The sequence below is a fragment of the Cupressus sempervirens genome, chromosome 3 (genome assembly GCF_028749045.1).
Source record: "Cupressus sempervirens isolate cs-2001-9-10 chromosome 3, ASM2874904v1, whole genome shotgun sequence".
NCBI classification, from domain to species: domain Eukaryota; kingdom Viridiplantae; phylum Streptophyta; class Pinopsida; order Cupressales; family Cupressaceae; genus Cupressus; species Cupressus sempervirens.
In genome coordinates this window covers 840,332,442-840,348,886 of record NC_143120.1, presented here as the reverse complement: position 1 = coordinate 840,348,886, position 16,445 = coordinate 840,332,442, and positions in this window count along the sequence as shown.

Genomic DNA, 16,445 nt, shown 5'->3' with positions numbered 1-16,445 from the left:
CAACTTTATCTTCTACATCCTTCAAACTTGTTCTACAAGCTTCCTTGAGGCCTTTATAAGTGGTCTCTCTCTCATTGTAAAATAATCCATTCACATAGCAATTTCATTTTCCTATTGTGAAATATTTTCTCTTGCATTGTTTGCTTCAAGCTCTTGCTCCTTTGGTTCTCTTCAACAAGCGATTTGCATGTAGGTGATCTTAGTGAATGCAGAGTTGGATTCCATCAACTCCTACATGGTATTAGAGGCTCCTTGCTACTTCTTATTCGAAAGATTTTTTTGAAGCCGCAATTCAAAGACACAAACCCTAGTTTGTTTGTGATTTTTTCTTCAATTAGAAAGAAGAGAATTTTTTTCAATATTTGGAGAAAAAGGAGAAAGAGGGTTTGACATAATAGATTTGATATTTTTTGGGCTTTTTTCTTTATATTTTGGAAGTGCGAAAATGGCGATTCAGAAAAAATAACTATAGAGGTGATTTTCAAACAACAATACTCCCTCATACGGACTCATTTTTTCGAGCAATTTTTTTTGTTTTGGGGTAGAATTTTGTGATCTACACATTGGTGTACATAGTTTGATATCTCTATTCTTGACTATTTTAGTAACTCACAAATTCTAATTTTTGCCACTTTAAATGCTTTGTATGGGCTCATCTGGATACATAATCAAGTTCCATTTTTTTTGAAAGTGCATTTTTTTTGTCTACTTTCCAGATCTATAATTAGATTATAAGTTTAATGGACAAAAATATTACTTTCCAAAATAGGCCCTAATTAAGCTATTGTAATCGTACTAAGTAAAGAGTGCCCAATTTATACATCTTGGGGGGGAGCATTTTTTTTTGTATAATTTATTTCAGAATAAGACCCTTCTACTTCTGTATTCTTCTTTCTCTCAATGGTAGATCCATCTATGACTTGTCTCACACCACACAAATATCACACCTAGAAGGCACAAATGACACGGCTTCTCATGTCAAGGGGCTTATGGTCATGTCTAGATGAGAATCAACCTATTCTTACACAAGCTTTTGAGGTTCTTCAACATAGGAAAAAAATGGATGAGGCCATGGGATTGATTGCACTAAACATTTCAGACAATCTATTATTTCACTTGGATGGTTTGACTACTCCACGAGCTTATTGGTTTAAATTTTAGACTTTGTTTGGCTGAGTGAATGAGTTTCAAGTACTTCAACTAGATGCAAAATTGACTTCTTTGACACTTGAAAACTTTTCCACCATTGAGGACTTCTTGATGAAGTTAAAATCTTTGTGTACACTTTTGCAAGGATGTGGGAAAACCAAGACAGATGATGAGTGTACCTTTTTGATACTCTTAAAGTTGAGGGGACAGTATCAGATCTTCTCTTCTACTTTCTACTCCACTATGGATGCCTTGGGTGACAAACACAAGATGCCTTCATTTGAGATATTTTGTGATCATTTAACTTGTGAATAGTCCAAGATCACTTAAATGGATTCACTTTTAGGTTCACAGTCACAGGCATTGCTTGCCAAGGATACATAGGAGCAGAAGTCGAAGCAGATATTAGATCCCTCTTCTACTAGTTCATCATCTTCTAACAAGAAGGAGAAAAAGAAGATTGAGACCTCTACTTGTTCCTATTGTGGGAAACAATCTCATGATGAGGCACATTGTTTTCAGAAGAGATTTGATGGCTATGAGAAACAAATTGTGGATTTGCAAGCTCTTCTTTTGAAGATCATTGTCTCTTCTCCATCCTCTTCTACCTCATAGGTGTCTACCTTTTAGTCTTCTTCCACATCTTTTCCATCTACATTGGATCTTACAAAGGGCCATGCATTACAGGCTACCATTACATCTCCTTCATAGGTTCCTTGGATACTGGATTTAGGTGCTTCTCATCATATGACATCTTCTCAAGGTGTCTTATCTACTCTTGAGCCTTCTCCTATTTCTCATATTCTCATGGGGAATAACACTACACTACTAGTCTGTGGGAAAGCGTCAATTCACATCCAAGATGGTATATTCAATGATGTATTGTATGTTCCATCTTTATCTTCCAACCTTCTCTCAATTTCTCAGATTACACGCAATGGATCAGGGAAGACAATTGAGTTCACTGTTGATTTAGTATTCATTCAGGATCCTGTAACAGGAGGTCTTATTTCTATAGGGGTAGTTGATCCTTCCACTCATCTCTACACCTTATCACACTTTGCTCCACCATCTCCATTGTTGGAGCACACTACTTCTCTTTCATAAGAGCATCATGTGGTGTAGTCAGGATACTTGAACCTTTGTATTATTCCTAAGATCACTATTTTGACTACCACACCACATCTAGTTGAGGACTTTTCTCTTCAACAGGATTCTTCTTCTTCTACTTTTCTTGATCCTCCACCTCCATTCATTGAGACTCCAAGAGCACTTGTTGAAGATACTACAGTGGACATTCATCAAAGTGTCATCACACCTACCTTGGGGATTCCCTTTCCAGTTCCTCATACATTCTCCTCTGGGCATCAACTAGGCTTTCCAATTTTTCCTCTCATTCAAGGATTCCTTATTATGTACCCTTTTTTCTTCCACGTTGGAGTTGCATTGGTTTGATCCCTCCTTCAGGGGCTCCTTTATTCAGGGGAGGCTTTAGTATCTCTCATGGGGGGGCTGGTTGTACTTATGGTTTTGAGCAGGTCCCTTGACTCTTTTCCAATGAAAGTTGTCCTTTGGGGGGTTGGTTGAGGCCTTCCTTCATTCACTTCATGTGTTTTCCTCTTTGCATTGTACATGGGTACCTAACATGGCCTCATTGTTGGGACCCATTCTACATTTTCATCTTAGTTTTGTGAGCTTAAGGTATTACCGTAAGTTGCACTTAAGCATGGGTGTTAGAGTAAATAGTTAATTAGTTATTAATTATTTATTCTATTTACTAAATCTTACTTAGGTTAATACATTTATTTAATATTTAGTATTTAATTCATGTAGTGATGAGTTGTTGACAATATGGGAGTTTGCTCCTTTCTAGCATATTCCACTTTTTTGTAGAAGAGTTCTTAGTTGTCAACCTTATCTTGTACCTCCTTCTAGCTTGTTCTACAAGCTTCCTTGAGGCCTTTATAAGTGGTCTCTCTCTCATTGTAAAATAATCCATTCACATAGCAATTTCATTTTCCTATTATGAAATATTTTCTCTTGCATTGTTTGCTTCAAGCTCTTGCTCCTTCGGTTTCTCTTCAGTAAGCTATTTGCATGTAGGTGATCTTGGCGATTATAGAGTTGGATTTCATCAACTCCTACAAAGACACCTTTTGCACCATCACATCCAATTATCCTAAGCATGGGCTAAGTGTTGTGACCAAGCAATTCCTTTCTTTCACACTATCAGAGCATGATTTGCAAACCACTAATTTTCCATTCAACCATGTGAACAAATATTCTTTGTGTACTCTTATCAGTTTCGTGAAGTTGTGGTTACTTCAAACCTTTTAGTCCTTAAGATCCCCATTGCATGAACACCACCAATCACCCCTTTCACAACTATTATCCTTAAACCACTAGTAAATCTTGGAACCATTTGATAGCCCATTAACATGAGTGATTTCTCCATTATTGTTGTCTCACAACTGAATGCGCTTGTTGACCATATTGACCTATGATTTTTCCAACCACTACAAACTAATCGTGATCACTCCTCCTCCATTTTTATTTCCTTCTTACATTAACTACTATAAAATGGCAATAATCGTTAAACTTCCCTTATTGTTGCATTTCAACACTATAATACATTGTCTGTCAACATGTTGCAAAGTGGTGAAACTTCAAGCTTTACCTTGTACAGATCTGACTACTTTTGATGGAGCAATAAATATTAGGGCTCAAATGTTTTTATTGACAAGGGAATTCCTTTGATATTGAAAACACAAGTAACTCTTAACTTCTACTAATGTTGCAACGAGTTAAATTTTAAATGCATGGTTTCCTTTGCGACTTCACAACTCAAATAGTCACATCTTAGACTCCTATTATTATGCAAAAATTATTTTCTTTAACTATCAAATGCCTCATTTCTTTATGAATTAGACCCACCATTGGCATGTATCATTTGTCATATCCCCACTTTAACTAAAGTTTGATCATCTTCAAAACTTGGGGAAGTGATGATTATTGATCATCATTTGATTGACAATCCTAAATGAACCTAGCTATTACTATATTTACTTCAAAAATATCAGGCCCACTAATCCCACTCAACATCCACCTCTATTTATACACTGCATCTTTGTAAAATCAAAACAAAACATCTTGCACATTATCCAACTCAACAGTGTCTGGCAACTCACAAAATGACTGACCTCACTAAGTCCATGTGTCATTGCCTCACTTTCCAACTTTGGTTAAACTTCGAGCACTTTCAAAATGTGTGGTAGTGTAAACCATTGATTAAATAAGATTAGATGGTTCCACAAAATTTACCTTCCTCTATCCTAGTCAACAACTTTAACCAATTGAAACATGCCAATCTGTCACTTGATGCAACTATTTCATTTCATGGCCCACATACTGAATCTAATTGTCATGCCCAAAATATAGGGCAAAAACACACAACATTTTATTTTTTTAAATTTAACTTACTAGGTTCACTAAGGTTTAAGAGTTGAATTGCAACAACATATTTACTATGTTCATCTTAATTTTATCATTATGAGAAGGAGTCCATTTCAATGGTTAAATACTTGTTATTAGGTTTGTATCAACTTTTGGTTACGTTATTTCATTTAGGTTACAATGATGCTTAAAATAGTTTTGGATGACAATATAAATTAACCCGATAACATAATCTATTACTCTAATATTAAATCTACTAAGATTTAAAGATCCTAATACTTACTAACAATAAAATAATAAAAAAACATAATTATACATACTCACTAACTCTTTAATCATCCATCAAAAAATTCAACTATATCAATCAAAATTCAATTATGAAATAATTTGATTATTTAAACTTTAGCCTTAAACAAATTTATAAAACTCTTTTAGAAACTAAACAAACTAAACTAATACTAACTATCCTAAAATTAATACTAACCTCAACTAAGAAAGTCTTGTCCCCTTCCTTGGCAAGCATGTGTAGTTCCCAAAAAAAAGGTTGGCGCTCAAAGAAGATAGCCAAGTTGTTTTTAAATAATAAAACTAAACTTCAATCCCATCCAAACTTAAATTTCTTCCCTCTCATATGATGTCATGTGCCAAGCTGGAGGAGAAAAAGGATGGGGTGATGTCACCCCAACATGTGACAATTGACTTGTAAAACCAAAACTTACTCATGACCTTCTAAAAGATATGCCAAAGAAGGAGATAATAATTGCAATAAAGTAAGTTTGGTAAATGAAGATATTAGTGGTGTTTTATATAATTTTCTTTTTTCATTTGTTTATTTTGTTTATTTTGAAAGGGAGGTTTATATATATTTTTATAAGGGTAATAAAGATTTCCCTCAGATTCTTTGTCTCAAGGGGGAGAATTTAAATTTTCTCCCCATACAAAAACCAAAGAGTTTTTGCTCTCTTTTAACTTTTTTTTTTTGTCTTATTTTTTTTTTCTAAGTACAATTTTGAAGTTGATTTATTAACCAAGAGGGGATTTTTTTATAAAGTAAATCTATTAGGACTTGCTACAAACTAAATATACCAAAAAATGGAATAACTACATAAAATGACATTGCAAGATTGATTTTTGGTTTACAATAATCACAAAACTGAACCTTCATTCCTAACAGAATTTTTGTTTTTCAACATATATGAAACATGAAATTTTGCTTAATTGAACATCATCATTTCATCTTATTTTTCATGTGCATTCATAAGATTGAACATTACAAAGAAAACTCATGAGAAACAATAATACTCAACCACTATTTTATTGGCAACCTGATTCAAAGGCTCAACTGGGAAAGAACTAGGAAGAAAACCCAGCGTCGTTGCCATTGCAACAAAGTTATTAAATACAATTTTCATAGGATTTCAATCCTAAATTTTCAACAATCAAATAAATTTTCTTCATGACCCTTATCAAGGGATCCATATCATTTTTTCCAATACATTGCTAAGATTGTGGAGGGAATGAAATCTGACCAGGTGACAAACAAGCATAACAATGGAACAAAATCAAACATTCATATCCATACTAGGTTTTCACAACAGGAATTCACTAATGAATCAAAACTAGGGAAAGGTGGATTTTTTCAACAAGAGATATCAGACACAACACCATAACATATGCCCAATCGGGGCTAAAATCTCAAGAACTTCTATTCTTCCACAGATGCCCTTTTGAGGCTAATATAACAAGAACTTTCGTTCTTCTATTCTTACATACCAATACTCAAAATGTGGTTTGTGCTAACAAGTAGGGGCCCATAACACCCTACCCTCTCTCCCTCTTCTCATCCTGAGAAGAGACTCTACATTGTTGGAGTCCAACTAAAAAGACCTTTCCCAAAATTGGCCACTTCTGCCCTATCCAAGGGTGAGTAACGCCAAAACACCCATACAAGAAAACTTCAAAATTCAAAAAAAAACATGAAAGAAAAACACTCAAGAAACATGGTTTCAATCCTTCCCAACATACCCAACATACATACAAACATACAAATAAACAATCCCAATAGCATAAGCATGAAACAAGCATGAACAATCTGAACAAAGGAGATGAAGAACTCCTACCTTCACAAAGAGGTTATGGTGAATGAACAATTTGAGAAGAGCTTTTCTATCCTTTCCTTCAAATTTCCAAGACTCCTCTCTAAAAGTAGAGATTGGGTAACAACCAAACTACTTCAAAAAGGGCCTCTAAATAAGATCCAAACTCAACCACCAAAAAGGGAAATAGCTTCCCCCACTCACCTAAAAATATAGAAGTTTCTAACCCAACCAAACCTAAGGTTAACCTATAAGTGGAGTTGAGGTTATGAAACTCATGGTAACCACTTTCAATTTTCACACAAAGGCAAAAAAAAGACTTTTTGAGTGACTTCAAAAGTCAATAAAAGGGGCTTAGGGGGTGGAAAATGCCCCCAACCCATACCCATACCACTTGGGTATAAAGATTTCACGTTTTGAAACCTTAGGAATTAATTTGGAACAAAAAAAAAAGCTACAAATAAATTAGGACTATCAAACAAATGCAAAATACAGATTAAGCACTAATGTAGATTAGGGGTGACTAAAATTGATTAAGAAAAAAATTAGCAAAAATGACACTAACTTAAGCCGACTTAGGTCCAAAGGTTACACAGTTAACCCTTATCTACCATGCTGGAATGCATAAGAAAATTCATGAGTGTCAAGTGACACTATAAGAACACAGTTACAAAACATTAACATTTACTGATCACGGAAAGATACATTCATACATCTCACAATACAATTAAGTTGCAAACAACAAGGTTTCCATGAATGGCACATAGGGATCAGATTCATTCCTCCATCGAGTTTATCAACTAAAATATCATGCACACTCATTGCACACATTAGTAGCCCCATAAAATCACATGCACATATGTATATACATATCAAGGAATCACATACATCTTTCACTCACATTTAATCATCAATAAACACATAATCAATATAACATAACCTATTCATTAATTCATATTAACATACTAGAATAATCATTGTTAGGCATGCATAGACCTAACATCATAAACATCTCTAACTAAGGAATATTGAACTATCTAAAAGCCTGTAATCTAATCATCAAGGTACCGTAATCAACAACATCATCATCAGATGAAAATACCTCGTATCATCTTTAGTGAAATTTTAATGTTTAAACAATTGAGACACTATAGTAATTCTTGAATCACTAAGCATTAAAACATGGATGTGTCAACTGCTCTCAATTTCATTAGGAAATTCACAATATAAATACTACTTCATATCCATTTAAATCTCTTGAGATGGTTTTAATAGAGAATTCATAAGCGATAATTACATACAAGGAGTGTCCTTACACTAATCCCACTTTGTCCACATGGTAACTTCTCACTTCCCTACTTTTACTAAATTGAGTACATCTTTAAAATTTGTGAAAGTGGCAATCATCGATCATCATTTGATCGATGATTGTGAACTTGCACAATGATTTTTTGCTTTAAAACTAAGGAAAAGGGGGCTCACAGAAATAGGTGTCACGAGCTTCTATCCCCAGTTTTGTTAAACTTTGTGCAACTTTAGAATGTGGGGATATGGCCATCATCAAACCTAACATTATGAATGGTTAATATGATAAACCCTCCAAGGGTTATGGATTTCAAAGGAAATACTATGTGAGCCAACCCAAGGAAAACCCAGGGTTAAAAAGGTGTTATGTGTAAGCTTAAAGGATTTTTATGAAATTATTAAAATAATGTGCAAAAATATAATAAATAGTTTTTCAAATTCTTTTAGAGATTTATTTAAAAACTCCCCGATGCACATTTTTTTGAAAATACAAAAAAATGCAAACCCATTTTCAAGAACCTAGGGCACAACTGACATTATGGCAACAAAATTTAGAGATTTATCCTAGGGAACAACCCCCAATTGCAATATAATAACTATTTTTTCACTATAATTTTGTATTATTTTTAAAATAGGAAAAATCAAACCAACACTTCCTATTACCAAAGGAAATCCCCTTTGTCCCCATTTTCCCCTTAGGACTCCTTGGCCATATTTTTTACAACTTTTTTGAATCATTATTTTTCAATTCATTAGTTTCTTTGACCTTTCTCTGCTTCTTGATTATTTTATATTGGCAAGAGTTTTCTTTAAAATGATATCCTATATTACTAAGATAAATAATCGGTGTTCTCATTTTAATTTACTATATAGGAAATTAGACCCAACATGTCTATCTTAGTACCAAAGTCCATCATGTCACCATATATCCATTATTTGGTTTATCTTTAGAAGTAGTCAAATCTCTAAGGTAAAGGTTGGAGGTGCCAATACAAGTTAACTTACATCTTTATTTCCAAAGAAAGGGAATTAGCCATATGGTCTTTCAAAACCCATTACCATGCCAACTCCTAAATTGATAACTTCCAAATGAGTGGTTTTCACAAAGAAGTGCACTCATTTTAATGATTTCTTCCTCCAAACAACCACAATATGCTTTGTTCTAGAGAACATGCCATACTATTTTGTATTTTGGCATACAATACACATCTATTACTCATGTTAGAAATAGTCTTTGAATTGATATTCCTTTTCTTTTAAAGTAGCGCATCTTATGTTAATACTTGTAAACTAGAGGGTAATATAGAAACATAACAAGAAGGATATTGAGCATCTCTTCTTTTGCAAGCACAGACAAAGAATCATCTTTCCTTGTTGCAATTCTAGATTTAACACACTAAGCTAAACCTTTACATAAAATTGCAACATGGGTCTTCTAAGTTCAACCTTGGACCAACCTAATTTATCTTTGCAATGTTATGTGTCCTTTCTCGAGAAAAATGCCAAATTCCAAGCTAGTGTAATACCTTGCAAGTTACATAAAATTGTCTCTATATATCTCTAGAACAAAATTGTAAAAGGACCCAAACTACTAAACCTTTAAATGGCATTATGGAAATTCCATAAGTAGAAACCTGATTTCATATCTATCGAAAGAGGTCAAATACAATTAGGCTAGAGAACCAAACAATCAAATGACTAAGGAAATGGAAAATTACTCTACGAAGTATATTGGTGTGACCAGTAATGTATGTTTAAAGTACGGCCCATGCACTACAAACCACATTGATTTGATATAGTTTCATCATTTTAATTATAAGGATTTAGTTTGGAAAAAACTACATCATCTTTCAATATTACCTCACTTTTAATGTACCTATACATATTCACATTTTTACTACTCTTTCTCATGAAACATTTTTTGTTCTTTTGTTTCTTGAATCTCAGTCTTTTTGTGATTGTAGTATCCTAGATATATTGTACTTGATGGGAATCAAGTTTGATTTTTTTTTTTATTATCTTACTTTCTTTCTATTTGGCATAGGTATCTCGAATGGGGTTGCCAAAATTTTCAAGCTTTTGAGTGTCACACTAAAGTTGATTCTGGTGGATATAGTTCTTTGAATGATGTGACAATTTTTCCACCTCCAAGAAGAGATAAAATGGAGACTTTCTTCTTAGATGAGACTCTCAAGTATATTTACTTTCTATTTGGAGACATTAACTTTCTTCATTTAGATAAGTTTGTCTTTAATCACTATAGAGAACTAAACCTTGAGGTTAGTGATTGCCTCCATTTCATCTATTATTAGCATCACCATCTATGATAAAGGATTGATATCTACTATATCCATATTTAATAAAAATTTAGTTGAACTCTATGGGAAAAAATCTAACAAAATTAAATCTAAAGTTGTATGCTGAGTTGGATTTTGATTTGGAAGATTGTTTGGTTATAGTGGTAGTTCATTGGGTCCTCAATGCAGCCATTTAATAATCAACGAGATATATATTTTGAGATGAGATGTTTGGGTAGATATAAAGGGTAATCAAATGTCAAGGTAGATACAATGAGTTATTGCAATTGAAGGGAATAATATTTTTTGGTATGAGATATTTAGGGAGTGATGAATTGATTATGCAGTGAATTGTGGGTTTTCACTAGGTAGGAGATGTAGGTGACAAGAAGAGGACTTCAAGATATTTCTTTGGAATATGAATTGTGTAAAAATGATATGCCACTTAATATAAGTCTAGTTCAAATTTTATAAGTTTTTTTTTAGATAAATTATTAAATATTAAATGCATGCTTAGTTTTTGGATATCAACATGAGGTAATGATTGATTTTCTTTTTTTCATGTAAGCTGAAATGATAGTGGTGCTTGATATGAAGTTTCAAATTTTCTTAGTTATGTATTGGAAGGCACATGAGAATGATGATGTTTTTGGAATTATGATATATTTTTCAATAGTTACAACACTTATTCGATTCTGAATGCTCACCAAGCTCATACAAAGCATTCCTTTGGAAACCGAGCTTATGGGTAGTCCAGCAGTGTTTACCAAGTTCATAGTGGTTATCGAGCAGAACAATTTTCTCCAAGAAATTAGTGGTCATCAAGCTTCACAGTGTTTACCAAGTTCTCAGTGCTCACCTAGTCATCAGTTGAAATCAGTGTCTACCAAGTGATCAAGGTAAACAAAGGACTTAGTGTTTACCGAGTGATCAAGGTAAATGAAAGACTTAGTGTTTACTGAGTGCTCAAGGTAAACAAAGAACTTAGTGTTTAGCGAGTGATCAAGGTAAAAAAAGAACTTAGTGTTTACTAAGTGATCAAGTTAAATGAAGGAATCAGTATTTACCAAGTGAAGAAGGTTGTCAGTGGATTAAATTTTTACCGAGTGACACAATATTCACTAAGTCACCAATGGTTACCGAGTTCCAAGCTACTTAGAATGGTTAGTATGAACTGTGCCTCTACTCTTACCAAGTGCATGATGATGTGATGTATTGTATTGGATGTCAAGTATCAGAAGGTCACCAAGTTAGTTTGAGGAACCTGAGTTTTCTACCATCTGGCCGACTCAGTAATGTTTTGTTCACTTGTGTTTGGCCGACCTTGTTAAGTAAATATTGGAATGGTATATATGTAATGTATTATATCATTTGTATAGATAAGGAAATTGGATGGGATTTTGCATTGCAATATTTTGAGAAGAGGGAAATTGAATCAGCAACAGAATAGAGAAATACAACAAGGTCAACATAGATGCAGAAAAGTTATATCTATCACATCAGGTGATCAGAGCATAAAGGATCTTATCAACAATTAGTTGTATTAAGACTCATCAAGAAAAAATAGGGACTACATCTTCAAGCAACATCCTAAGCAGTTCCAGAATGAAGGAGTGCAAATGGCAAATCAGTATTCTAGATATAATACATAGTTCACTGTGATGCATCTACCAAGCAAGTTTGGTTTCAGACTTAGCCGAGCTAGGTCAGTAATATGAAAGGTTTTGTTTGTTTACTGAGTTGCAATGTTTACTGAGTAAGTCAGTGACTATCTGACAAACCCTAGGTCATCTCAGCTACCTTCGTAGCTGAGCATTAATGGCAGATTTTTCATCAAAAAGGCAAAATTTGATCTCATTTTTCACTTCAAATTTAAAATATACAGAGCGAAGAAATTTCCAAGAGCACGCAAGTGAGTTTAAGTGATTTGAAGTGATTTTCTAGTGAAGAATTTGTTTTACAAAATCATTCACTCACCGAGCAGCAATGGCATCCACAAGAACCAACAACAGCAAGGCAAAGAGAGGCTCTAAAATGCTTTTGAAGGGAGTGGAATGGAAAGCACCTAGCTTCAAGCTCATTCCTGCCATAGCTGAATCGCTTGACCCTCATGGAGCCCAATCACAGATTCCACCAAAGGTAATACTTATAAATGACATTCATACTCATTTCAAATGCACTGTTCAAGAGATAGGGACACTAGATATGGACAATTCCCTAGCCAAGTTATGTGTGGATGGAACCCTCAAACCCGAGCACAAGCATCTGAAAACCAAGGGCTTGACTCATATCGCGCATATGCCTAGAAACTTCCAAACCGAATGGATTAGGTATATCCTGAGTCAGGTGCATAATGGTCAATTGTGGTTGGAGCAACCCATAGTGATAACAAAGAAGATGATTCACAAAATCACGGGTCTTCCTATGCTCAACAAAACCAAAACCACCAAAACCCTAGGTTGGGAAGAGCTACAAAAAAAAACCCTAGCCAAGTGGGACGGTAGAGGTTTAAAGGTCAACAATATACCTGATGTGGAATTAAGATTTTGCATTCATATTATTGCATATAAATTATACAGTTCCAAAAGATTAAATAGTGTACCTTGTGAAGCTGTCAATTTGGCCCTCAAGATTGTAAAGAAAAATCTTGAATTTGATCTGTCGGAAGTAATGCCAAGACAACTAAATAAAAATATGGATAGCATAAGGACTTTAAAGAATAACCCCTGTAAATTCGGATCTCTGTTAATATGTTTATTTTTCTATGTACAAAAATTCTTTCCATCAAAAGGAACAGTAGAATGGAGAAAAGACATTCCAATTTTGTATCAAATAAATGAGTTTGTAGTAGAGATGGGTGAAAATTTTGATAGTATTATGGATAATTATTTATGAAGACTTCAAGGAAAGGATGAATAATAGATTCAAAATTCCTCCTAATCTTGTTGAAGATTATAAGGATGATGTATGCTTCATGGTTGACTGTGACAAGGTATACATTCAAGCAGTCAAACCTCGAGTTGCATGGGTGAAACCTCTTCCCTATGAGGTAAATATTGATGAAGCTAGAGATATGATAGAAGCACTAGTAAGTGAGCCAGTAGACCCAAGGCAACAAATTTTTGAAACCTGTGATGAAGCTAAGGAAAAAATTGAGCTTGAAATTAAGCTACCACCGACCATAAGCAAAGGCAAGAGGAAAATAGCCAAATTGAAAATTGCAACCGGTCCTCTTATGCTCACCAAGGGAAAAGGTGAAGATGAAGAAGGTGAAGAAGAAGAAGGAGGAGAAGAAGAAGGAGAACAAGAATCTATAGAAGAATAGCCTGTGAAGAAGAAAGGTAAGGTAATCATTACCAAACCTAAGAAGAAGCCTACTACAGTATTTACCAGAAGAATTAGAAAAGGTATGTAGGAACCTATACTAGTCAGGCCTGGACCCACATTCGGGAAAAGGCTCAAACTATTGGAAGAAGGAGATGACATCACAAATTTCAAGGCATTGAAATTTAAAACTAGAATTGATGTTGAGAAAATGTAGATTGAGGAATTGGTACTTAGTAAGATGGGTAAATGGAAATACTCCCCAGACTAGATTGCCCCTCAAATCTCAAAAGAACTACTAGAGAGATTGCAACCGAGATAGGAGTCAGCTACCCAAATGGTAAAAGATATTTATGAGCAATCCCTAAAGAATCTTCGACCAAGTCTCACTGGAGCAGAAGTAAAAACTAAAATGAAAAGCCATGAAGGTAAAATGATAATTAGATTCCACACTTGTTTGATTTTGATCAAAGACATTGAGCATGTTGTAAATGATGCTACAAACATGTGGAAAAATATCTATCATCTACACAAGCCTAGTGAAGACCCAGTAGAAATCAAAGATGATGACAACAGCAACGATGATGAGTTTGATAAAACTCCATCCATCACAATCTCACCAAGAGAGTTGCATGCACTGATGGAAGATAAAGAGGAAGAAGACAAGGAGGAAGAAGCTGAAGAGGAAGATAAGGAGGAAGATGATCTGGTGAAAATTGCAGCAGTAGTTATTGCATCCCTTCCTCACTCTCCACCTAAAACTATGACATCATCAAGGTTGTAGTTAGCTTCAACAGGTTTGATAACATCTACATTAGATTTATCATCTGCACCTGCCATATCTCAGCTCCAGGTATCATCAATGGAAGTGTCTACCACTTCATCTACCGAGCTACATCTCTCTTCTTCAACTATCAAGCTAGCCTCCTCAACTCCATCATCATCAGTCAGTATAGCAGTAAGTTCCACAATTTTGTCAATTCCAATTTCTTCTACAATTTTTTCAGCATTATCTGCATCTACTTCAGACACAATTAGTTCAAGTATTGCATTACCGAGTGTATCACCATTTTTGGCAAGTACTCCAATTTTTGATCTAGCATATACTCCTATTGGCACTCAACCCTCAAGCATCCTAGTTTTCACTACTAGTCCTTCCATCTCTACTATTGTGTCTATTCCTAAGGTCAAACCAGTCATCACAGAAGTCAAAAAAAAGCAACCATTAAGACTTATGATCACTGGAAAGGAAATTCCTGAAGATATTGACTTAAAAATAGAGATAGTAATCCCAAATATTGACTATGAAAATGCTACCATTGAAGAAATGAGGTATGCTAGTCAACTAATTGAGATGAAGGCTACATAGAAGTAGCTAAGGTCTGAAAGGGATAAGGAATATAGAATAATTGAGAATTCCCAGAATATAATTACTGAGGCTATAGGTGTTGATGTTGATACCTCTCAACACATTTTGTTACAATTAGAAGAGGCAGTTAATAAATTCAATGTAGATACCTCTGGTCAAAAAAAGTTGATGGAGAAGGCAGAAAATAAGTTTGATAGTAAGGTGCTTGAGCACATTTCTCAGCATTTAGCAATAAAATAGGTTGAATTAACCACAGTTTTGGCCAAAATTGAAAATTCTTTTAATAATGTAACATCTCTTTTTGCTAAGCTTTTTGATGTTACCAAGTATACTAAGGAGATAAGAGAGAAATTGCCTAAGATAGATGAGGATCTAAAGGCAAGTGCACAAAACCTAAAGCTTGACCCCAGTTCAAGCTCATCTCATCACCTCAGGATCAAATTTTTGTCAAAGAAGCAAGAAGAATTGTTGAGAGAAGAGGCAAGGATCTGATCTACATTGTTAGATATTCAGAATATGATCCTTCCCATCATAGACACAATGCAAAAGAACATTGCACATTCAAAAACATTGATCCATGACAATAATTTCTCTGTTGAAAACCATGTGATTGAACTCTCTGTAGAAGTTCAAATAGCTCTATCCACATGCAAAATCTTACAAGAGAATTGATATAAGACTCTGCAACTCATTCTCTAGGTACATTTTGAGTTTATCTCACATTTTGTTGTCTCTATGTAAATACATTATTTTATTCTTTGGCATTATTGTCAAAAAGGGGGAGAAAGAGATACTCAGGAAGAAATATTGGTGAGATAAATGTACAAAAGGGACAAAGAGATACTGTGAATAAAAGTCATATAACTCATGTAAATACCTTGTGTATATTGTATGGGGGAGTTATATGTAAGGAAGCCATGTATATTCAGTAGAATCAGTCGTCAGTATGTCAGATGTTGTATATAATTTTGGCTCATAAGTGTTTTTGTTACTAATGCTAAAGGGGGAGATTGTTGGAATTATGATATATTTGTCATTAGTTACAACACTTATTTGATTCTGAATGCTTATTGAGCTCATACCGAGCATTCCTTTGGAAACTGAGCTTATGGGTAGTTCAGCAGTGTTTACCAAGTTCATAGTGGTTACCAAGTAGAACAGTGTTCTCCAAGCAGTTAGTGGTCATCGAGCTTCGCAGTGTTTACCAAGTTCTCAGTGCTCACCTAGTCATCAGTTGAAATTAGTGTCTATCAAGTGATCAAAGTAAACAAAGGACTTAGTGTTTACCGAGTGATCAAGGTAAATGAAAGACTTAGTTTTTACTGAGTAATCAAGGTAAACAAAAAACTTAGTGTTTACCAAGTGATCAAGCTAAACAAAGAACATAGTGTTTACCGAGTGATCAAGGTAAATGAAGGAATTAGTATTTACCAAGTGAAGAAGGTTGTCAAT